Source organism: Rattus norvegicus, chromosome 5 (assembly GCF_036323735.1).
Source record: "Rattus norvegicus strain BN/NHsdMcwi chromosome 5, GRCr8, whole genome shotgun sequence".
Taxonomy (NCBI): Eukaryota; Metazoa; Chordata; class Mammalia; order Rodentia; family Muridae; genus Rattus; species Rattus norvegicus.
Genome location: NC_086023.1, coordinates 121,899,712 through 121,926,508, shown reverse-complemented (window position 1 = coordinate 121,926,508; position 26,797 = coordinate 121,899,712). Strand labels below are relative to the sequence as shown.

Below are 26,797 nucleotides of genomic sequence, written 5' to 3'. Positions count from 1 at the left end.
GACCTGTAGAGAGGAAAAACTACACGCCTGAAAGCAGAACACTCTGTCCCCATAACAGGCTGAAAGAAAACAGGAAAACAGGTCTACAGCACTCCTGACACACAGGCTTATAGGACAGTCTAGCCACTGTCAGAAATAGCAGAACAAGGCAACACTAGAGATAATCTGATGGCGAGAGACAAGCGCAGGAACCCAAGCAACAGAAACCAAGACTACATGGCACCATCGAAGCCCAATTCTCCCATCAAAACAAACATGGAATATCCAAACACATCAGAAAAGCAAGATCTAGTTTCAAAATCATATTTGATCATGATGCTGGAGGACTTCAAGAAAGACGTGAAGAACTCCCTTAGAGAACAAGTAGAAGCCTACAGAGAGGAATCACAAAAATCCCTGAAAGAATTCCAGGAAATCATAAATAAACAAGTAGAAGCCCATAGAGAGGAGTCACAAAAATCCCTGAAAGAATTCCAGAAAATCATAAATGAACAAGTAGAAGCCAATAGAGAGGAGTCACAAAAATCCCTGAAAGAATTCCAGGAAAACACAATCAAACAGCTGAAGGAATTAAAAATGGAAATAGAAGCAATCAAGAAAGAACACATGGAAACAACCCTGGATATAGAAAACCAAAAGAAGAGACAAGGAGCAGTAGATACGAGCTTCACCAACAGAATACAAGAGATGGAAGAGAGAATATCAGGAGGAGAAGATTCCATAGAAATCATTGACTCAACTGTCAAAGATAATGTAAAGCAGAAAAAGCTACTGGTCCAAAACATACAGGAAATCCAGGACTCAATGAGAAGATCAAACTTAAGGATGATAGGTATAGAAGAGAGTGAAGACTCCCAGCTCAAAGGACCAGTAAATATCTTCAACAAAATCATAGAAGAAAACTTCCCTAACCTAAAAAAAGAGATACCCATAGGCATACAAGAAGCCTACAGAACTCCAAATAGATTGGACCAGAAAAGAAACACCTTCCGTCACATAATAGTCAAAACACCAAATGCACAAAATAAAGAAAGAATATTAAAAGCAGTAAGGGAAAAAGTCAAGTAACATATAAAAGCAGACCTATCAGAATCACACCAGACTTTTCGCCAGAAACTATGAAGGCCAGAAGATCCTGGACTGATGTCATACAGACCCTAAGAGAACACAAATACCAGCCCAGGTTACTGTATTCTGCAAAACTCTCAATTAACATAGATGGAGAAACCAAGATATTCCATGACAAAACCAAATTTACACAATATCTTTCTACAAATCCAGCACTACAGAGGATAATAAATGGTAAAGCCCAACATAAGGAGGCAAGCTATACCGTAGAAGAAGCAAGAAACTAATCGTCTTGGCAACAAAACAATGACAAGAAAAGCACACAAACATAACCTCACATCCAAATATTAATATAACAGGAAGCAATAATCACTATTCCTTAATATCTCTCAACATCAATGGCCTCAACTCCCCAATAAAAAGACATAGATTAACAAACTGGATATGCAACGAGGACCCTGCATTCTGCTGCCTACAGAAACACACCTCAGAGACAAAGACAGACATTACCTCAGAGTGAAAGGCTGGAAAACAACTTTCCAAGCAAATGGTCGGAAGAAGCAAGCTGGAGTAGCCATTCTAATATCAAATAAAATCAATTTTCAACTTAAAGTCATCAAAAAAGATAAGGAAGGACACTTCATATTCATCAAAGGAAAAATCCACCAAGATGAACTCTCAATCCTAAATATCTATGCCCCAAATACAAGGGCATCTACATACGTAAAAGAAACCTTACTAAAGCTCAAAACACACATTGCATCTCATACAATAATAGTAGGAGATTTCAACACCCCACTCTCGTCAATGGACAGATCATGGAAAGAGAAATTAAACAGAGACGTAGACAGAATAAGAGAAGTCATGAGCCAAATGGACTTAACAGATATTTATAGAACATTCTTTCCTAAAGCAAAAGGATATACCTTCTTCCTTCTCAGCTCCTCGTAGGACTTTCTCCAAAATTGACCATATAATTGGTCAAAAAACGGGCCTCAACAGGTACAGAAAGATAGAAATAATCCCATGCATGCTATCAGACAACCACGGCCTAAAACTGGTCTTCAATAAAAATAAGGGAAGAATGCCCACATATACATGGAAATTGAACAATGCTCTACTCAATGATAACCTGGTCAAGGAAGAAATAAAGAAAGAAATTTAAAACTTTTTAGAATTTAATGAAAATGAAGGGACAACATACCCAAACTTATGGGACACAATGAAAGCTGTGCTAAGAGGAAAACTCATAGCGCTGAGTGCCTGCAGAAAGAAACAGGAAAGAGCATATGTCACCAGCTTGACAGCACACCTAAAAGCTCTAGAACAAAAAGAAGCAAATACACCCAGGAGGAGTAGAAGGCAGGAAATAATCAAACTCAGAGCTGAAATCAACCAAGTAGAAACAAAAAGGACCATAGAAAGAATCAACAGAACCAAAAGTTGGTTCTTTGAGAAAATCAACAATATAGATAAACCCTTAGCCAGACTAACGAGAGGACACAGAGAATGCATCCAAATTAACAAAATCAGAAATGAAAAGGGAGACATAACTACAGATTCAGAGTAAATTCAAAAAATCATCAGATCTTACTATAAAAACCTATATTCAACAAAACTTGAAAATCTGCAGGAAATGGACAATTTCCTAGACAGATACCAGGTACCGAAGTTAAATCAGGAACAGATAAACCAGTTAAACAACCCCATAACTCCTAAGGAAATAGAAGCAGTCATTAAAGGTCTCCCAACCAAAAAGAGCCCAGGTCCAGATGGGTTTAGTGCAGAATTCTATCAGACGTTCATAGAAGACCTCATACCAATATTATCCAAACTATTCCACAACTTGAAACAGATGGAGCACTCCCGAATTCCTTCTATGAAGCCACAATTACTTTTATACCTAAACCACACAAAGACCCAACAAAGAAAGAGAACTTCAAACCAATTTCCCTTATGAATATCGACGCAAAAATACTCAATAAAATTCTGGCAAACCGAATCCAAAAGCACATCAAAACAATCATCCACCATGATCAAGTAGGCTTTATCCCAGGCACGCAGGGATGGTTTAATATACTGAAAACCATCAACGTGATCCATTATATAGACAAACTGAAAGAACAAAACCACATGATCATTTCATTAGATGCTGAGAAAGCATTTGACAAAATTCAACACCCCTTCATGATAAAAGTCCTGGAAAGAATAGGAATTCAAGGCCCATACCTAAACATAGTAAAAGCCATATAGAGCAAACCAGTTGCTAACATTAAACTAAATGTAGAGAAACTTGAAGCAATCCCACTAAAATCAGGGACTAGACAAGGCTGCCCACTCTCTCCCTACTTATTCAATATAGTTCTTGAAGTTCTAGCCAGAGCAATCAGACAACAAAAGGAGGTCAAGGGGATACAGATCGGAAAAGAAGAAGTCAAAATATCACTATTTGCAGATGATATGATAGTATATTTAAGTGATCCCAAAAGTTCCACCAGAGAACTACTAAAGCTGATAAACAACTTCAGCAAAGTGGCTGGGTATAAAATTAACTCAAATAAATCAGTAGACTTCCTCTACACAAAAGAGAAACTAGCCGAGAAAGAAATTAGGGAAAGGACACCCTTCATAATAGACCCAAATAATATAAAGTACCTCGGTGTGACTTTAACCAAGCAAGTAAAAGATTTGTACAATAAGAACTTCAAGACACTGAAGAAAGAAATTGAAGAAGACCTCAGAAGATGGAAAGATCTCCCATGCTCATGGATTGGCAGGATTAATATAGTAAAAATGGCCATTTTACCAAAAGCGATCTACAGATTCAATGCAATCCCCATCAAAATACCAATCCAATTCTTCAAAGAGTTAGACAGAACAATTTGCAAATTCATCTGGAATAACAAAAAACCCAGGATAGCTAAAACTATCCTCAACAATAAAAGGACTTCAGGGGGAATCACTATCCCTGAACTCAAGCAGTATTACAGAGCAATAGTGATAAAAACTGCATGGTATTGGTACAGAGACAGACAGATAGACCAATGGAATAGAATTGAAGACCCAGAAATGAACCCACATACTTATGGTCACTTGATTTTTGACAAAGGAGTCAAAACCATCCAATGGAAAAAAGATAGCATTTTCAGCAAATGGTGCTGGTTCAACTGGAGGTCAATATGTAGAAGAATGCAGATCGATCCATGCTTATCACCCTGTACAAAGCTTAAGTCCAAGTGGATAAAGGACCTCCACATCAAACCAGACACACTCAAACTAATAGAAGAAAAACTAGGGAAGCATCTGGAACACATGGGCACTGGAAAAAATTTCCTGAGCAAAACACCAATGGCTTATGCTCTGAGATCAAGAATCGACAAATGGGATCTCATAAAACTGCAAAGCTTCTGTAAGGCAAAGGACACTGTGGTTAGGACAAAACAGCAACCAACAGATTGGGAAAAGATCTTTACCAATCCTACAATAGATAGAGGCCTTATATCCAAAATATACAAAGAACTCAAGAAGTTAGACTGCGGGGAGACAAATAACCCTATTAAAAAATGGGGTTCAGAGCTAAACAAACAATTCACAACTGAGGAATGGCGAATGGCTGAGAAACACCTAAAGAAATGTTCAACATCTTTAGTAATAAGGGAAATGCAAATCAAAACAACCCTGAGATTTCACCTCATGCCAGTGAGAATGGCTAAGATCAAAAACTCAGGTGACAGCAAATGCTGGCGAGGATGTAAAGAAAGAGGAACACTCCTCCATTGTTGGTGGGGTTGCAGACTGGTACAACCATTCTGGAAATCAGTCTGGAGGTTCCTCAGAAAATTAGACATTGAACTGCCTGAGGATCCAGCTATACCTCTCTTGGGCATATACCCAAAAATGCCCCAACCTATAAAAAAGACATGTGCTCCACTATGTTCATTGCAGCCTTATTTATAATAGCCAGAAGCTGGAAAGAACCCAGATGCCCTTCAACAGAGGAATGGATACAGAAATGTGGTACATCTCCACAATGGAATATTACTCAGCTATCAAAAACAATGACTTTATGAAATTCATGGGCAAATGGTTGGAACTGATAAATATCATCCTGAGTGAGCTAACCCAATCACAGAAAGACATACATGGTATGCACTCATTGATAAGTGGCTATTAGCCCAAATGCTTGAATTACCCTAGATGCCTAGAACAAATGAAACTCAAGACAGATGATCAAATGTGAATGCTTCACTCCTTCTTTAAAAGGGAAACAAGAATACCCTTGGCAGGGAATAGAGAGGCAAAGATTAAAACAGAGACTGAAGGAACACCCATTCAGAGCCTGCCCCACATGTGGCCCATACATATACAGCCACCCATATAGACAAGATGGATGAAGAAAAGAAGTGCAGACTGACAGGAGCTGGATTTAGATCGCTCCTGAGAGACACAGCCAGAATACAGCAAATACAGAGGCGAATGCCAGCAGCAGTCCACTGAACTGAGAACAGGACCCCCGTTGAAGGAATCAGAGAAAGAACTGGAAGAGCTTGAAGGGGCTCGAGACCCCATATGTACAACAATGCCAAGCAACCAGAGCTTCGAGGGACTAAGCCACTACCTAAAGACTATACATGGACTGACCCTGGACTCTGACCTCATAGGTAGCAATGAATATCCTAGTAAGAGCACCAGTGGAAGGGGAAGCCCTGGGTCCTGCTAAGACTGAACCCCCAGTGAACTAGACTGTTGGGGGGAGGGCGGCAATGGGGGGAGGGTTGGGAGGGGAACACCCATAAGGAAGGGGCGGGGGAAGGGTGATGTTTGCCCGGAAACCGGGAAAGGGAATAACACTCGAAATGTATATAAGAAATACTCAAGTTAATAAAAAGTAATGGGTCGTACTGTGACAAAATAATGGGTTCTTTTGTGACTTTCCATACAAGTGTGCAACATATCATTTGTCTTTTTGTAAGGAACAGGTTTTTTTATTAATGGTCTCTATTAGTCTGATTGCATGTTCATCAAACATTTTATGGTTCCCTCTGTATTCTGTAATCCCTGATTTCTTGAATGTGAATCAAGAGCTGAGGTCACATGTAATACTGTGAGCAAGCCACCCAGTTTCACACATAATACATTTTTGGAATACAGCCACATTTCTCTACTTATATATTGTCTACTCTGTTTTCACAGCACTTTGAGAAAAGCTGATATGAACAGTTGTGACAGAGACCAGGTTGTGTAGAAAACAGAAAACACTCACAACATGACCCTTTAAGAGAAAGCTTATGGGCTTCTCATGCACAAGCTGGAATAGACTCTGTGAGTGTAATCACATTTCATTTCCTCATTATGTAGGAGCTATCCAAACATTTCACAGTCCTTTGCTTATTGGTCACATGTCTGGAAAGCACAAAATAACCAGGCAGCAGTGCCAGCTTCTATCTCAGAATAGGGCACAGGGGCACCAGGAAGAGGCACCCCCTCTCCTCTAAGAACAAGGACATCTGACCAAAAGGCTTAAGGTTGTGAGGACAGGGACAGATTCCCCAATGAAGTCGGTGGCAATGGTAGATCAGCTCCTCTCTTCTCTTGTTGCCCATGGTTTACAGTTCATGGTTATTTGGCTCCCTGTTTCTGAGCTGATTGTAAGACAGTATTAGAATGTTGGCCAGGAAGCAGAGAGAGAGGGTGGGCAAGAAGCATGCCTCAATGGTCTGCTTCTGATCTCCAGCCAGGATTCATCTCTTAGTATCCCAATTCAGCAGGAACTGGTCAGTGGCTCAACCCATGAATGAAACACTCACTTCTAGCCTAATTACCTTCTTCATAGTGCTATCAGTTGGGAACCAAGCCTCCAACACATCAGCCTTCAGGAGGCAGTAGGAAAGGAGGGATAATTCATAGGCAAATGGCAATGCATAATGGAAGGAAAGGTTGTCAGCAGAATCACATGGTATCAAATGATGAAATACGGTAAGAGTCAACCAAAACCATTTTCTGGTTTAATGCCACCAAGGATTTGATTTGTCCTGCCTCAAACACCAATAGTTAAGACCATGATATACCAGTTAGGGTCTGATCTAGGAAAAAGAACACTTTAGATTGCCTTAAAGAGAAAGTTTTTGTTTCAAATGACTGGTTCTGCATAGCTTTGAAGATTGGAAGAGGAAAACTTGGCCACTGCAACAATCCAAAGAATAAGCTTCACCACGGGCATGATGGGACATCTGTAGAATTGCAGCCAAGCAGGAAGAGATGGGGCTTGTTTCCAGGACTGAACACCTAAATATTAGTTTCAGCTAATGTTGGAAATAGGGATTGCAAAGCTGTGCTCAGATTACTACTGAAGGACAAGACTCCATCCAAGGCCTTGATTACCAAGAGACTTCAAGGTCTATCTGGTGAGGAGCTAAAGCTTTCAAAGCCTCCACTCTCTCCAGCACTTTTTCCTTTTCTTCCTCTTGCTTGAGAATCAAGAAGTGAGCTCTCAGCTGGTCCTGTTGCTATGTTTTGCTCCACCACCATGAACTCTAAACCTTAGAAATTTGAATCCCATAAATGATTCCGTTTATAATTTGTCTTGGTCATGGTATTTTGTCACAGCTACAGAAAAATAATTATGACTGAGGACAAGAGAGTGGGAGTGGGTATGCCTAGAGACCATTCAGAAACTGCCAGCAGGTAGTTATGGTCTCCCTTTTTTTATTCTACTTTTGAGGGATTTGAGGTGCCAAATAATCCTCCAACTTCCTGCAAAATTGGACCATCAATTATCTTAGAAGACCAATCCTTATTACTAGACAAATAAAGAAATAGGAGACCTTATATAAACAGCGAAATTCCCTGCATGTAGAACCTGCTGCTTGCATTTCATAGTACATTGTGAGCAAACAGAATATGAAAACAAGTCAGGCAACTCAAAGAACACACATTCCAGAGCAAGTACATAAGCACTGCCTTTAAAGAAGCTAGGGTATCAAAGACACTTAGAGACATCATGGGGTCCTCTTGTTTATGGTCTGTAGCAATATGGCCTTCGGGATGATCCTGCTTTATAGAATTTTTACTGTACCTGAAATAATTGTAACTATACATGTTCCTCCTTTCTATTTCTAGCAGGTGGTCAAAAACAGTCCCGAGTTCAATAGCTACATGGGAAAAAATTGTAGGACATAAAACCATGCCAGGAAGTTTGGTAAAGTAGAGCAGGTTGAGGCCTGGAGATTCAGTGGGCACACAATTATGGCTTAGGTAACTCCCCAGCTTCCTATCAGACTCCTAACTTGAAACACATGCCATGTTTCTCACACAAAAGACATGATCACAGGTCATATAGGTTCAAGACAGATGTCTCCATGCTAATGAGGTAGCTAGAGTCCTGGATGGTGTAGCCAATGAGATTTCCTTCCCAGACATTCCTCTCTGTAAAAGGTATTTTGTCAGGATCCATAATGGGACAAGCTAATAACTAGCAAGTGAGCATCCTGAGATGGCCTGCCTTGGAGTATTAATGTGACCAGCTTGCCCTTATTAAGCAAGGCTGTAAAGGATTCATTTTAGGAAAGATTCCTGCTATTAAAATGTCTTTCCTGTTATTATTAAACACGTTATAACAATCATTAGCTAATAGCACACCCTTTTGTAGCAGATCTCTGCAGATCTATGAAGATGTACTATTTTGTAGTGATACTATAGAGACAACTAGATGGTTTCTTAAGTCTTAATAATGATCCTGTAAGAATTCCTAAAATTACAACAGCAATTATTAAGTTCTTTTATAGTGGGACTGATATTAAGTCTTTTACTGATAGTCAAAACTGCAGTGAGAACTCTGCCAGTCTCTCAAGTGCTACCAGTTAAATGGTTTTACATGGTAAGTAGACTTTCTCCTACTCAGAGCACATTCCAAGAGGTTGTAAAGCAATTAAACAAAGGTCATAACCAAAGGGAACTAACAATAGGTGCTAGGACAGAGGATAAAATATTGACTTGGTTTATTTATACAAAACATCACTAATAACTTAGTTATGGTTTTAAGCCTTCAGTGAACCTGTGGAGCTGAGACAGATGATGGACGTTTAGCCAGATAGTTACTCATAATGGATATACATAAACATTCTCTGTTGTAAACTTCTATTTCAACTTATGATTTGATTTTTTGTGTTAACTTGTGATGAACTTTGTAACATGTGATTATGTATTCTGAATGATGTTTAAGTGCTGAGGACAAAGAGAAGCATCAGAACTGACTGAAGAGAACTGAGCTAAGAACTGACCTAAAAGAGATCTGAGTTAAGAAGTACTGAGCTGAGAAGGAACTGAGCTGAGAGAGGAACTGAGTTGAGGAGATGTTTTTAGACAGAACACTCTTTAGACGAAACTGAACTCAAGAAGAACTTAGAAATATAGGCATAACATTGGAAGAAAAGGCATTGAGAGTAAGAGCATTATTGGGACATCAGAATAGGAAGAGAGAGCAAGATTAGGAGAATGCAGAGTGGAATAACTTAGAGACTATAGGTAACGTAAGAGAGAAATATGCAGAATGCAGTAGGAAAGAGGAAAAAAGAAGAAGCTGCAGAGGGCAAAAGGAGCAGACAGGTTTCTCCTTACCATGGGACAGAACAGGTCCTTTCTTAATAACAAGGCAGTCTTAGTCTTACTAAAACAAGCAAGCCTTTTGTTCTTACAAACTTGCGTTTAATTCATTTAGCATTAAAAGGGTAGAAGCTTTTTCTTTCTCCATGCAATAAAGATTGGAGCTCATTTTTCATACAGAAGGAGTAAATTCTTTCTGCACTTGTGCTTGATCTTTTACTCTATATGCATATGTAAGTATGGAAGCGTGTGTAAGTATGCAATTGTAAGACTGTATGCATGTGTATGTGTAAGAATGTAATTGCAGACCACCAGAACCTGAAGGGACCGGATCAACAGGTCTCTGCACACAAATTCCGTGGGAGGGAGAGCTAAACCTTCAGAGGGGCAGACACGCCTGGGAAGCCAGAAGAGACTACATTCTGCCCACATTTCTGACTCCAGAGGAAAACACCAAATGCCATCTGGGACCCTGGTACATGGGGGCCCCAGAAAGGGCAGCGCAGGTCCTCCTGGTTGCTGCCCTCGCAGACAGCTCATAAGCAACGCCCCACTAGCAAACTTGAGCCTCAGGACCATAGATAAGACCGACTTTTCTGCTCCAAGTGACCTCACTGGTGGTCTCAGGACACAAAGAGGCAAAATTCCTCTAGGACCGGACACTTCTGGTTTTTAGCTCGATTCCCAACCTTGCTGATCCCCACCCGCAGCTCGCTGCTCCCAAACCCCGTGGAAGAGAGAGCTCACCACCCAGACAGGTGGGCACTCCTGAGACTGCAGATCGGAAGAGACCACAAATACTGCTCACACCTGCCCACATCCCTGGCGCAAGAGAAAACTGTATATGACCTCTGGGAACCGGTAGATAGGGGCACTGGAGCTGCAGATCCCCTGCACCCGAGACACCACCAGAATCTGAAGGGACCAGATCAACAGTTCGCTGCACCCAAATCCCGTGGGAGGAAGAACTAAATCATCTGAGAGGCAGACACTCCTGGGAAGCCAGAAGAGACTACACTCTGCCCACATTTCTGACTCCAAAGGAAAAAAACCAAATGCCATCTGGGACCCTGGTACATGGGGGCCCCGGAAAGGGCAGCGCAGGTCCTCCTGGTTGCTGCCCTCGCAGACAGCTCATAAGCAACGCCCCACTAGCAAACTTGAGCCTCGGGACCATAGATAAGACCAACTTTTCTGCTCCAAGTGACCTGCCTAGTGAACTAAGGACACAGGCCCACAGGAACAGCTGAAGACCTGTACACAGGAAAAAGTACACGCCCGAAAGCAGAACACGCTGTTCCCATAACTGGCTGAAAGAAAACAGGAAAACAGGTCTACAGCATTCCTGACACACAGACTTATAGGACAGTCTAGCCAATGTCAGAAATAGCAGAACAAAGTAACACCAGAGATAATCTGATGGCGAGAGGCAAGCGCAGGAACCCAAGCAACAGAAACCAAGACTACATGGCATCATTGGAGCCCAATTCTCCCACCAAGGCAAACACTGAATATCCAAACACACCAGAAAAGCAAGATCTAGATTTAAAATCATATTTGATCATGATGCTGGAGGACTTCAAGAAGGACATGAAGAACTCCAGAAACGTAGGAAAACAGAAATAAACAAGTAGAAGCCTATAGAGAGGAATCACAAAAATCCCTGAAAGAATTCCAGGAAAACACAATCAAACAGTTGAAGGAAATGAAAATGGAAATAGAAGCAATCAAGAAAGAACACAGGGAAATAACTCTGGATATAGAAAACCAAAGGAAGAGACAAGGAGCCATAGATACAAGCATCACCAACAGAATACGAGAGATAGAAGAGAGAATCTCAGGAGCAGAAGATTCCATAGAAATCATCAACACTACTGTCAAAGATAATGTAAAACAGAAAAAGCTCCTGGTCCAAAACATACAGGATATCCAGGACTCAATGAGAAGATCAAACCTAAGGATAATAGATATAGAAGAGAGTGAATACTCCCAGCTCAAAGGACCAGTAAATATCTTCAACAAAATCATAGAAGAAAACTTTCCTAACCTAAAGAAAGAGATGCCCATAAGCATACAAGAAGCCTACAGAACTCCAAATAGATTGGACCAAAGAAACTCCTCCCGTCACATAATAGACAAAACACCAGATGCACAAAATAAAGAAAGAATATTAAAAGCAGTAAGGGAAAAAGGTCAAGAAACATATAAAGTCAGACAGAATTACATCAGACTTCTCGCCAAAGACTATGAAAGTCAGAAGATCCTGGAGAGATGTCATACAGACCCTAAGAGAACACAAATCTCAGCCCAGGTTACTGTATCTTGCAAAACCCTCAATTAACATAGATGGAGAAACCAAGATATTCCATGACAAAACCAAATTTACACAATATATTTCTACAAATCCAGCGCTACAAAGGATAATAAATGGTAAAGCCCAACACAAGGAGGCAAGCTACCCCCTAGAAAAAGCAAGAAACTAATTGTCTTGGCAACAAAACAAAGAGAAGACAAGCACACAAACATAACCTCACATACAAATATGAATATAACAGGAAGCAATAATCACTATTCCTTAATATCTCTCAACATCAATGGTCTCAACTCCCCAATAAAAAGACATAGATTAACAAATTGGATACGCAATGAGGACCCTGCATTCTGCTGCCTACAGGAAACAAACCTCAGAGACAAAGACAGACATTACCTCAGAGTGAAAGGCTGGAAAACAACTTTCCAAGCATATGGTCAGAAGAAGCAAGCTGGAGTAGCCATTCTAATATCAAATAAAATCAATTTTCAACTAAAAGTGTTCAAAAAAGATAAGGAAGGACACTTCATATTCATCAAAGAAAAAATCCACCAAGATGAACTCTCATTCCTAAATATCTATGCTCCAAATACAAGGGCACCTACATACGTAAAAGAAACTTTACTAAAGCTCAAAACACATATTGCACCTCACACAATAATAGTAGGAGATTTCAACACCCCATTCTCATCAATGGACAGGTCATGGAAACAGAAATTAAACAGAGATGTAGACAGACTAAGAGAAGTCATTAACCAAATGGACTTAACAGATTTTCTAGAACATTCTATCCTAAAGCAAAAGGATATACATTCTTCTCAGCACCTCACATTACTTTCTCCAAAATTGACCATATAATTGGTCAAAAAACAGGCCTCAACAGATACAGAGAGATAGAAATAATCCCATGCATCCTTTCAGACCACCACGGCCTAAAGCTGGTCTTCAATAACAATAAGGGAAGAATGCCCACATATACATGGAAGTTGAACAATGCTCTACTCAACGATAAACTGGTCAAGGAAGAAATAAAGAAATACATTAAAGACTTCTTAAAATTTAATGAAAATGAAGGTACAACATACCCAAACTTATGGGACACAATGAAAGCTGTGCTAAGAGGAAAACTCATAGCTCTGAGTGCCTGCAGAAAGAAACAAGGAGAGAGCATATGTCACCAGCTTGACAGAACACCTAAAAACTCTAGAACAAAAAGAAGCAAATACACCCAGGGGGAGTAGAAGGCAGGAAATAATCAAACTCAGAGCTGAAATCAACCAAGTAGAAACAAAAAGGACCATAGAAAGAATCAACAGAACCAAAAGTTGGTTCTTTGAGAAAATCAACAAGATAGATAAAACCTTAGCCAGATTAACGAGAGGACACAGAGAGTGTGTCCAAATTAACAAAATCAGAAATGAAAAGGGAGAGATAACAACAGAATCAGAGGAAATTCAAAAAATCATCAGATCCTACTACAGAAGTCTATCTTCAACAAAACTTGAAAATCTGGAGGAAAAGGACAATTTCCTAGAGAGATACCAGGTATCAAACTTAAATCAGGAACAGATAAACCATTTAAAAAACCCCATAACTCCTAAAGAAATAGAAGCAAAAAAAGAAAGAAAGAAAGAAAGAAAGAAAGGAAGGAAGGAAGGAAGGAAGGAAGGAAGAAAGAAAGAAATAGAAGCAGTCATTAAAGGTCTCCCAACCAAAAAGAGCCCAGGTCCAGGCAGATTTAGTGCAGAATTCTATCAGACCTTCATAGAAAACCTCATACCAATACTATCCAAACTATTCCACAAAATTGAAACAGATGGAGCACTACCGAATTCCTTCTATGAAACCACAATTACTCCTATACCTAAACCACACAAAGACCCAACAAAGAAAGAGAACTTCAGACCAATTTCCCTTATGAATATTGATGCAAAAATACTCAATAAAATTCTGGCAAACCTTCACTCCTTCTTTAAAAGGGGAACAAGAATACCCTTGACAGGGAATAGAGAGGCAAAGATTAAAACAGAGACAGAAGGAACACCCATTCAGAGCCTACCCCACATGTGGCCCATACATATACAGCCACTCAGTTAGACAAGATGGATGAAGCAAAGAAGTGCAGTCTGACAGGAACCAGATGTAGATCTCTCCTGAGAGACACAGCCAAATACAGCAAATACAGAGGCAAATGCCAGCAGCAAACCACTGAACTGAGAACAGGACCCCCGTTGAAGGAATCAGAGAAAGGACTGGAAGAGCTTGAAAGGGCTTGAGACCCCATATGTACAACAATGTCAAGCAACCAGAGCTTCCAGGGACTAAGCCACTACCCAAAGACTATACATGGACTGACCGTGGACTCTAACCGCATAGGTAGCATTGAATATCCTAGTAAGATCACCAGTGTAAGGGGAAGCCCTGGGTCCTGCTAAGACTGAACCCCCAGTGAACGTGATTGTTGGGGGAAGGGCGGCAATGGGGGGAGGATGGGGAGGGGAACACCCATAAAGAAGGGGAGGGGGAGGGGCTAGGGGGATGTTGGCCCGTAAACCAGGAAAGGGAGTAACACTCGAAATGTAAATAAGAAATACACAAGTTAATAAAAAAAAATTCTGGCAAACCAAATCCAACAGCACATCAAAACAATCATCCATCACGATCAAGTAGGCTACATCCCAGGCATGCAGGGATGGTTTAATATACTGAAAACCATCAACGTGATCCATTATATAAACAAACTGAAAGAACAAAACCACATGATCATTTCATTAGATGCTAAGAAAGCATTTGACAAAATTCAACACCCCTTCATGATAAAAGTCCTGGAAAGAATAGGAATTCAAGGCCCATACCTAAACATAGTAAAAGCCATATACAGCAAACTAGTTGTTAACATTAAACTAAATGTAGAGAAACTTGAAGCAATCCCACTAAAATCAGGGTCTAGACAAGGCTGCGCACTCTCTCCCTACTTATTCAATATAGTTCTTGAAGTTCTAGCCAGAGCAATCAGACAAGGGGATACAGATTGGAAAAGAAGAAGTCAAAATATCACTATTTGCAGATGATATGACAGTATATTTAAGTGATCACAAAATTTCCACCAGAGAACTACTAAAGCTGATAATTTCAGCAAAGTAGCTGGGTATAAAATTAACTCAAATAAATCAGTAGCCATCCTCTACACAAAATAAAGAAAAACAAGCTGAGAAAGAAAATAGGGAAATGACACCCTTCATAATAGTCCCAAATAGTATATAAGGTACCTCAGTGTGACTCTAACCAAGCAAGTAAAAGATCTGTACAATAAGAACTTCAAACCTCTGAAGAAAGAAATTGAAGACCTCAGAAGATGGAAAGATCTCCCATGCTCATGGATTGGCAGGATTAATATAGTAAAAATGGCCATTTTACCAAAAGCGATCTACAGATTCAATGGAATCCCCATTAAAATACCAATCCAATTCTTCAAAGAGTTAGACAGAACAATTTGCAAATTCATCTGGAATAACAAAAAACTCAGGATATCTAAAAGGATCCTCAAAAATAAAAGGACTTCAGGGGGAATCACTATCCCTGAACTCAAGCAGTATTACAGAGCAATAGTGATAAAAACTGCATGGTATTGGTACAGAGACAGACAGATAGACCAATGGAATAGAATCGAAGACCCAGAAATGAACCCACATACCTATGGTCACTTGATTTTTGACAAAGGGGCCAAAACCATCAAAGGGAAAAAAGATAGCATTTTCAGCAAATGGTGCTGGTTCAACTGGAGGTCAACATGTAGAAGAATGCAGATCAATCCATGCTTATCACCCTGTACAAAGCTTAAGTCCAAGTGGGTCAAGGACCTCCACAACAAACCAGATACAATCAAACTAATAAAAGAAAAAGGGGGGAAGCATCTCGAACACATGGGCACTGGAAAAAATTTCCTGAACAAAACACCAATGGCTTATGCTCTAAGATCAAGAATCGACAAATGGGATCTCATAAAACTGCAAAGCTTCTGTAAGGCAAAGGACACTGTGGTTAGGACAAAACGGCAACCAACAGATTGGGGAAAGATCTTTACCAATCCTACAAAAGATAGAGGGCTTATATCCAAAATATACAAAGAACTCAATAAATTAGACCGCAAGGAGACAAATAACTCTATTAAAAATTGGGGTTCAGAGCTAAACAAAGAATTCACAGCTGAGGAATGCCAAATGGCTGAGAAACACCTAAAGAAATGTTCAACATCTTTAGTCATAAGGGAAATGCAAATCAAAACAACCCTGAGATTTCACCTCACATCAGTGTGAATGGCTAAGATCAAAAACTCAGGTGACAGCAAATGCTGGTATGGATGTGGAGAAAGAGGAACACTCCTCCATTGTTGGTGGGAATGCAGTCAGGTACAATCATTCTGGAAATCAGCCTGGAGGTTCCTCAGAAAATTGGACATTGAACTACCTGAGGACCCAGCTATACCTCTCTTGGGCATATACCCAAAAGATACCCCAACATATAAAAAAGACATGTGCTCCACTATGTTCAGAGCAGCCTTCTTTATAATAGCCAGAAGCTGGAACGATCTCAGATGCCCTTCAACAGAGTAATGGATACAGAAAATGTCGTACATCTACACAATGGAATATTACTCAGCTATCAAAAACAATGACTTTATGAAATTCATAGGCAAATGGAGGGAACTGGAAAATATCATCCTGAGTGATGTAACCTAATCACAGAAAAACACACATGGTATGCATGCACTCATTGATAAGTGGATATTAGCCAAAATGCTCAAATTACCCTAGATGCACAGAACACATGAAACTCAAGAAGGATGATCAAAATACGAATGCTTCACTCCTTCTTTGAAAGGGAAACAAGAATACCCTTGGCAGGGAATAACAGCCAAAGATTAAAACAGAGACTGAAGGAACACCCATTCAGAACCTGCCCCACATATGACCCATACATATATAGCCACCCAATTAGACAAGATGGATGAAGCAAAGAAGTGCAGGCCGACAGGAACCGGATGTGAATCTCTCCTGAGAGACACAGCCAGAATACAGCAAATACATAGGCAAATGCCAGCAGCAAACCACTGAACTGAGAACGGGACCCCCGTTGAAGGAATCAGAGAAAGGACTGGAAGAACTTGAAGGGGCTTGAGACCCCATATGAACAATGCCAAGCAACCAGAGCTTCCAGGGACTAAGCCACTACCCAAAGACTATACATGGACTGACCCTGGATTCTAACCTCATATGTAGCAATGAATATCCTAGTAAGATCACCTGTGTAAGGGGAAGCCCTTGGTCCTGCTAAGACTAACCCCCAGTGAACGTGATTGTTGGGGGGAGGGTGGTAATGGGGGGAGGATGGGGAGGGGAACATCCACTAAGAAGGGGAGGGGCAGGGGTTAGGGGTATGTTGGCCCGGAGACTGGGAAAGGGAATAACATTGGAAATGTAAATAAGAAATACTCATGTTCATAATGAAAAAATGGAGAAAAAAAGAAATGTAAATAAGAAATACCCAAGTTAATAAAGATGGAGGGAAAAAATGTAATTGCATTGTGAGAATGCATGTGAGTTGGGCCCCACTTGGTGAAGGGGCAATGTACTATGCACATTCATGAACCTGTATATGAATTTATATAATCTTATACATATTTGCCTGTGTAAAAGTTTTTCCTTCTGCAAGCACTATTCACTTCTCTTGGTTCAATAGAAGTTTATTGCTCCAAACTTCCCCCTAGCCTGACAAGCAAGAGGCACAGGGACAAAAGGGGAAAGGCTCTAGCAATTAATCCTTTTTTTTATCTCCTGCTGTTTTAGAATGAAGTGCTAAGTGCCAGAGACTGCAGTTTCTGGCCTCAAATAAACACAGAAGGCAGGTCAGTTACAGTTGCAGACATAGATAGTAAATCAGCTACAGTAACATATTAACTTAGATTTAAGTAAATCGATGTTTTATTATCATACAACAACCCTAAATATCCCATAAGAGAAAGTCTTACCCTCTGCCAATGCTCTTCCCTCTGCTGCCTCAAGAAGAAGCAACAAGAAAGAAGCCCCCCCCCGCAGCATTTAATCTCAGGCCCACTCTGAGAAAGGGGGAATGGTTTTATGCATCTACTTTCCACCAGGGCAATAAATGATACTGCCTCTTTTCATTGAGATCCACAGTTGGGAACCACAAAGAAGGCCTTTGCCTAGAGAGCCACTGTCTAGTCTCCCACTGAAAGCCTCTCAGCACTCCCAAACACCTCACCAAGCCAGTAGCTGTCCAGCTGAGGACTCTCTCTCCCTGTAACTCCCCTCTCTGCCTCCCACCCCCCACCCCAGGGTAGACTCAGCCCTTGAGCCCTGACTCAGTTCTCTGCTCTTCCATGACTCCCAGTTGTGCCTGAATATCCAAGGGTTTGAGAACCCCATGGCCCTACTTTGTCATAAGCCCAAGACCCTCAACCCAATTCTGTCTTTCCCAAGTCTTAGAAAGTGCTTTCCCACCCTGAGCCTCCGACTTCCCTAAGGCGCAGCACATGCCCAGGGCAGTGTGGGATAAATGCAGTCAAACTCCCTGGGTTCCACCTCCCCAGGTAACTGTGTCATGTGGAACCCACAACCTTACAAAAAATTTCAAGAATGATAAGCAGGGAGGGCTGAGACAGACAAGTATAAGGAATAGTTTAGAAACCTGGGACTCTACTTGGTTAGGTTTATGTAACCCCCTTCTGATAATGCAAGTGGAAGCCCAGCTTTAACACCCCTCTCTGGAACAATGCATCTAATAGGCTCAGATCCCCATTTACATCAGGCTACATATATACCCCTCTCTGAACATTAGGATACATTTCTCCACCACCCCCCGACAATAATCGGATGTAGACAAATTTTATTCAATCATATTTCCCTTATAGAAAAGAAATACCTGAACTAGTTTGGGGTATATGCATAATCCTACCAATGTGTGTCTCAAGTAAAATTTTAAGGAAACTCTCTGCTGACTATCTTATGCCTATAAATAATGGGGACTTTTGGTTTCTAGCTGGCGCCCAAACTTCGCTGATCCTGGGCCACAACTCCCTGCTCCCAAACACCATGGGAGAGAGAGCTCATTGCCCAGAAGTGTGGGCAATCCTGAGACATTGCCCAGAAGTGTGGGCAATCCTGAGACTGCAGGGAAGGAGAGACCGCCACTTCTGCCCACCTTTGCCCACATCCCTGAGCCAAGAGGAAACTTTATAGGGCCTCTGGGCACAGGAATATAGGGGCAGTCAAGCTGCAGGAGCCCTGCGATCCAGATTGCACCCGGATCTGAACAGACCCAGTCAAACAGCTCGTTGCACCCAAATCACATGGGAGGGAGAGCTAGACCTTCAGAGGGGCAGACCCGCCTGGGAAACTAGAGGAGACTACCCTTTGCCCACATTTCTGACTCTAGAGGAAAACGCCTAGCACCATCTGGGTCCCCTGTGCACAGGGACCCAGAAGAAAGAGGGGCAGGCCCTTCTGGTTGCTGCCCTCATGGAGAGCTGAAACCTAGCCCTGAGGAGCGACTTCAGGCTCAATACCAGAGCTAAGACCAACTTTTCTGCTGCAAGTGACCTGCCTGGTGGACTCAGGACACACAAAGGCAAAATTCCTCTGGGACCAGACACTTCTGGTTTCTAGCTGGTGCCTGAACCTTGCTGATCTCAGCCCACAGCTCCCTGCTCCCAAACCCCATGGGAGAGAGAGCTCACCGCCCAGACCTGTGGGTAATCCTGAGACTGCAGGGAAGGAGAGACCACCACTTCTACCCAACTTTGCCCACATCCCTGGCCCAAAAAGAAACTGTATAGGGCCTCTGGGCACAGGAAGATAGGGGAAGTGAAGCAGCAGGAGCCCTGCAGTCCAGACTATGCCCGGATCTGACCGGACCCAGTCAAACAGCTCCCTGCACCCAAATCCCATGGGAGGGAGAGCTAGACCTTCAGAGGGACAGACCCACCTGGGAAACCAGAGGAGACTGCTTTCTGCCCACATTTCTGATTCTAGAGGAAAACGCCTAGCACCATCAGGGGCCTCTGTGCACAGGGACCCAGAAGTAGGGGCAGGCCCTTCTGGTTGCTACCCTCACAGGGAGCTGAAACCCAGCCCTGAGGAGCAACTTGAGGCCCGAGACCAGAGGTAAGACCAACATTTCTGCTCCAAGTGACCTACCTGGTGGACTCAGGACACATGCCCAGAGGAACAACTGAAAGGCAGTGGACAGGAATGAGTACACGCCTGAAAGTAGAACACTCTGTTCTAAAAACTGGCTGAAAGAAAACAGGAAAACAGGTCTACAGCACTCCTGACACACAGGCCTATAGGACAGTCAAGTCACTGTCAGAAATAGCAGAACAAGCTAACACCAGAGACAACCTGATGGTGAGAGGCAAGTGCAGGAACCCAAGCAACAGAAATATAGACTGCATGGCATCATCAGAGCCCAATTCTACCACCAAAGCAAACACTGAATATCCAAACACACCAGAAAAGCAAGATCTAGCTTTAAAATCACATTTGATCATGATGATGGAGGACTTTAAGAAAGACATAAAGAACTGCCTTAGAGAAATGCAGGAAAACACAAGTCAACAAGTAGAAGCCCTTACAGAGGAAACACAAAAATCCCTGAAAGAATTATAGGAAAACACAATCAAACAGGTGAAGGAATTGAAAATGGAAATAGAAACAATAAAGAAAGCACAAAGTGAGACAACCCTGGATATAGAAAACCAAAGGAAAAGACAAGAAGCCATAGATACAAGCATTAGCAAATAGAAGAGAGAATCTCAGGAGCAGAAAACTCAACAGAAATCATCGCCACACTGTAAAAGATAACATAAAAGAGAAAAGCTACTGGCCCAAAACATACAGGAAATCCAGGACACAATGAGAAGATCAAAGCTAAGTATAACAGGTATAGAAGAGAGTGAAGACTCTCAACTCAAAGGACCAGTAAATATCTTCAACAAAATCATAGAAAAAAAACTTTCCTAACCTAAAGAAAGAGATGCCCATAAATATACAAGAAGCCTACAGAACTCCAAATAGATTGGACCAGAAAAGAAACTCCTCCTGTCACATAATAGTCAAAATACCAAATGCACAACACAAAGAATATTAAAAGCAGTAAGGGAAAAAGATCAAGTAACATATAAAGGCAGACCTATTAGAATTACACCAGATTTCTCACCAAAGACTATGAAAGCCAGAAGATCCTGGACAGATGTCATACAGACCCTAAGAGAACATAAATGCTAGCACGGGTTACTGTATCCAGCAAAACTCTCAATTAACATAGATGGAGAAACCAAGATATTCCATGACAAAACCAAATTTACACAATATCTTTCTACAAATCCAGTCCTAGAAAGGATAATAAATGGTAAAGCTCAACACAAGGAGGCAAGCTACACCCTAGAAAAAGCAACAAACTAATAGTTTTGCAACAAAACAAAGAGAAGACAAGCCCACATAATCTCACATCCAAATACAAAGATAACAGGAAGCAACAATCACTATTCCTTAATATCTCTCAATATCAATGGACTCAATTCCCCAATAAAAAGAGACAGAAAAACAAACTGGATGCGTAATGAGGACCCAGCATTTTGCTGCCTACAGGAAACAAACCTCAGAGACAAAGACAGACACTACCTCAGAGTAAAAGGCTGGAAAACAACTTTACAAGCAAATGATCTGAAGAACCAAGCTGGAGTAGCCATTCTAATATCAAATAAAATCAATTTTCAACCAAAAGTCATCAAAAAAGATAAGGAAGGACACTTCATATTCACGAAAGAAAATCCACCAAGATGAACTCTCAATCCTAAATATCTATCCTCCAAATAAAAGGGCACCTACATACATAAAAGAAACCTTACTAAAGCTCAAAGCACACATTGCACCTAACACAAAAATAGTAGGAGATTTCAACACCCAACTCTCATCAATGTGTTAACAGATCATGGAAACAGATATTAAACAGAGACTTAGACAGACTAACAGAAGTCATGAGCCAAATGGACTTAACAGATTTTTATAGAACATTCCATCCTAAAACAAAAGGATACACCTTCTTCTCACGACCTCATGGTACTTTCCCCAAAATTTACAATATAATTGGGCACAAAACAGGCCTCAACAAATACAGAAAGATAGAAATAATTGCATGTGTCCTATCAGACCACCACGGGCTAAAGCTGGTCTTCAATAACAATAACAAAAGAACGCCCACATATACATGGAAGTTGAACAATGCTCTACTCAATGATAACCTGGTCAAGGGAGAAATAGAGAAAGAAATTAAAGAATTCATAGAATTTAATGAAAATGAAGGTACAACATACCCAAACTTATGGGACACAATGAAAGCTGTGCTAAGAAGAAAACTCATAGCTATGAGTGCCTGCAGAAAGAAACAGGAAAGAGCATATGTCAGCAGCTTGACAGCACACCTAAAAGCTCTAGAACAAAAAGAAGCAAATACACCCAGGAGGAGTAGAAGGCAGGAAATAATCAAACTCAGAGCTGAAATCAACCAAGTAGAAACAAAAAGGACCATAGAAAGAATCAACAGAACCAAAAGTTGGTTCTTTGAGAAAATCAACAATATAGATAAACCCTTAGCCAGACTAACCGGAGGACACAGACAGTGTGTCCAAATTAACAAAATCAGAAATGAAAAGGGAGACATAACAACAGAATCAGAGGAAATTCAAAAAATCATCAGATCCTACGACAAAACTCTATATTCAACAAAACTTGAAAATCTGGAGGAAATGGACAGTTTCCTAGACAGATACCAGGTACTGAAGTTAAGTCAGGAATAGATAAACCATTTAAACAACCCCATAACTCCTAAAGAAATAAAAGCAGTCATTAAAAGTCTCCTAGCCAGGGGTTGGGGATTTAGCTCAGTGGTAGAGCGCTTGCCTGGCAAACGCAAGGCCCTGGTTTCGGTCCCCAGCTCCGAAAAAAAAAAAAAAAGTCTCCTAGCCAAAAAGAGCCCAGGTCCAGATGGGTTCAGTGCAGAATTCTATCATATCTTCATAGAAGACCTCCTATCAATACTATCCAAACTATTCCACAAAATTGAAGCAGACGGAGAGCTACCACATTCCTTCTGTGAAGCCACAATTACTCTTATACCTAAACCACACAAAGATCCAACAAAGAAAGAGAACTTCAGACCAATTTCCCTTATGAATATTGATGCAAAAATACTCAATAAACTTCTTGCAAACTGAATCCAAGAACATATCAAAACAATTATCCATCATGATCAAGTAGACTTCATCCAAGGTATGCAGAGATGATTTAATATATGGAAAACCATCAATGTAATCACTATATAAATAAACTGAAAGATAAAAACCACACGATCATTTCATTAGATGCTGAGAAAGCATTTGACAAAATTCAACAGCCTTTCATGATAAAAGTCCTGGAAAGAACAGGAATTCAAGGCCCATAGGTAAACATAGTAAAAGCCATATATGGTAAACCAGTTGGTAACATTAAATTAAATGTAGAGAAACTTGAAGCAATCCCACTAAAATCAGGGTCTAGACAAGGCTGCTCACTCTCTCCTTACTTATTCAATATAGTTCTCGAAGTTCTAGCCAGAGCAATCAGACAAGAAAAGGAGATCAAAGGGATACATATTGGAAAGGAAGAAGTCAAAATATCGCTATTTGCAGATGATATGATAGTATATTTAAGTGATCCCAAAAGTTCCACCAGAGAATTACTAAACCTGATAAACACCTTCAGCAAAGTAGCTGGGTATAAAATTAACTCAAATAAATCAGTAGCCATACTCTACACAAAATAAAGAAAAACAAGCTGAAAAAGAAAATAGGGAAATGACACCTTTCATAATAGTCCCAAATAATATAAAATACCTCGGAGTGACTTTAACCAAGCAAGGGAAAGATCTGTACAATAAGAACTTCAAACCTCTGAAGAAAGAAATTGAAGATCTCAGAAGATGGAAAGATCTCCCATGCTCATGGATTGGCAGGATTAATATAGTAAAAATGGCTATTTTACCAAAAGCAATCTCAAGATTCAATGCAATCCCCATCACCATTCCAATCCAATTCTTCATAGAGCTAGACAGAACAATTTGCAAATTCATTTGGAATAGCAATAAACCCAGGATAACTAAAACTATACTCAAAAATAAAAGGACTTCCATGGGAATCACTATCCCTGAACTCAAGCAGTATTACAAAGCAATAGTGATAAAAACTATATGGTATTGGTACAGAGACAGACAGATAGACCAGTGGAATAGAATTGAAGATCCAGAAATGAACCCACATACTTATGGTCACTTGATTTTTGACAAAGGAAACAGAACCATCCAATGGAAAAAAGATAGCATTTTCAGCAAATGGTGCTGGTTCAACTGGAGGTCAGCAGGTATAAGAATGAAGATTGATCCATTCTTACCACCCTGTACAAGGCTTAAGTCCAAATGGATCATGGGCCTCCACATCAAACCAGATACACTCAAACTAATAGAAGAAAAAGTGGAGAATAATCTTGAACACACGGGCACTGGAGAAAATTTCCTGAACAAAACACGAATGACTTATGCTCTAAGATCAAGAATCGACAAATGGGATCTCATAAAACTACAAAGCTTCTGTAAGGCAAAGGACACGGTTGTTAGGACAAAACGGCAACCAACAGATTGGGAAAAGATCTTTACCAATCCTACAACTGATAGAGGGCTAATATCCAAAATATACAAAGAACTCAAGAAGTTAGACTGCAGGGAGACAAATAACCCTATTAAAAAATGGGGTTCAGAGCTAAACAAAGAATTAACAGCTGAGGAATGCCGAATGGCTGAGAAACACCTAAAGAAATGTTCAACATCTTTAGTCATAAGGGAAATGCAAATCAAAACAACCCTGAGATTCCACCACACAACAGGCAGAATGGCTAAGATCAAAAACTCAGGTGACAGCAGATGCTAGCAAGGATGTGGAGAAAGAGGAACACTCCTCCATTGTTGGTGGGATTGCAGACTGGTACAACCATTCTGGAAATCAGTCTGGAGGTTCCTCAGAAAATTGGACATTGCACTACCTGAGGACCAAGCTATACCTCTCTTAGATATATACCCAAAAGATGCTCCAACATATAACAAAGACACTTGGTCCACTATGTACGCAGCAGGCTTATTTATAATAGCCAGAAGCTGGAAAGATCCCAGATGCCCTTCAACAGAGTAATGGATACAGAAAATGTGGTACATCTACACAATGGAATATTACTCAGCTATCAAAAACAATGACTTTATGAAATTCATAGGCAAATGGAAAATATCATCCTGAGTGATGTAACCTAATCACAGAAAAACACACATGGTATGCATGCACTCATTGATAAGTGGATATTAGCCCAAATGCTTGAATTACCTTAGATGCACAGAACTCATGAAACTCAAGAAGGATGACCAAAATGTGGATGCTTCACTCCTTCTTTGAAAGGGGAACAAGAATACCATTGGCAGGGAATAGAGAGGCAAAGTGTAGAACAGAGGCAGAAGGAACACCCATTCAGAGCCTGCCCCACATGTGGCCCATGCATATACAGCCACCCAATTAGACAAGATGGATGAAGCAAAGAAGTGCAGGGCGACAGGAACCAGATGTAGATCTCTCCTGAGAGACACAACCAGAATATGGCAAATACATAGGTGAATGCCAGCAGCAATCCACTGAACTGAGAACGGGACCTGTTGAAGAAATCAGAGAAAGGACTGAAGGGGCTCGAGACCCTATATGAACAACAATGCCAACCAACCTAGAGCTTCCAGGGACTAAGCTACTATCCAAAGACTATACATGGACTGACCCTGGGCTCCAACTGCATAGGTAGCAATGAATAACCTAGTAAGAGCACCAGTGGAAGAGGAAGCCCTTGGTCCTGCCAAGGCTGGAACCCCAGTGAATGAGAGTCTTGGGGGGAGGGTGGTAATGGGGGAGAATGGGGAGAGGTTCACCCATGTAGAAGTGGGGGAGGGCTTAGGAGGATGTCAGCCTAAAAACTGGGAAAGGGAATAACATTTGAAATGTAAATAAGAAATACCCAATTTAATTAAGATGGAAAAATATTTATCATACAATATTTTATATAGATGTTTGCTGGTCCTGACACAGTATAATTTTTATACGTCCCCACTCTAAATTAAATTAATCAATGCAGCAGAATCTATTTATTTATTTAGGCACTGATATAAGTCTAGTTTGTACAATTAATTTATGAATAGTATTTGTTTAATCAGAATTTACCTTTTCTCCTTTTATACCACTGCAGTCACATTTTGATCCAGAAGAGCACCCATGACATGCCTGTAAGAGTAAAAAGGGAAAATCATTAAATATAAACTTATCAGCTGGGGTTGGGGACTTAGCTCAGCGGTAGAGCGCTAAGTTCAGTCCCCAGCTCCGAAAAAAAAAAAAAAAAAGAAAGAAAGAAAAGAAAAAACACACAAATAAACTTATCAGCTACTCTCTGACATAGAAACCAACTTAAAGCAGCAATTCAAACATGAAAGGTTGAATACAAATGGCAATGGCTTTTATATTTAAGATCTTGTTGTATGGGGTTGGGGATTTAGCTCAGTGGTAGAGCGCTTGCCTATGAAGCGCAAGGTCCTGGGTTCGGTCCCCAGCTCCAGAAAAAAAAAAAAAAAGATCTTGTTGTATGCATTTCTTTTTCAACTTCTCACAATAAGCAAATATTAGGTTTA

At 40.7% G+C, this 26,797-nt stretch overlaps 1 long non-coding RNA gene across 1 annotated transcript in view; it reads right to left on the bottom strand.

Annotated features, from left to right (window-relative positions):
* LOC120103168 (uncharacterized) overlaps positions 1-26,397 on the bottom strand; it is a 36,076-nt gene extending 9,679 nt beyond the window's left edge. The window contains exon 1 of the long non-coding RNA XR_005505268.2: positions 26,337-26,397. This is a non-coding gene — a long non-coding RNA (uncharacterized LOC120103168). The remainder of the gene's footprint in view (positions 1-26,336) is intronic.
* Between the last annotated feature and the right edge of the window lie 400 nt (positions 26,398-26,797).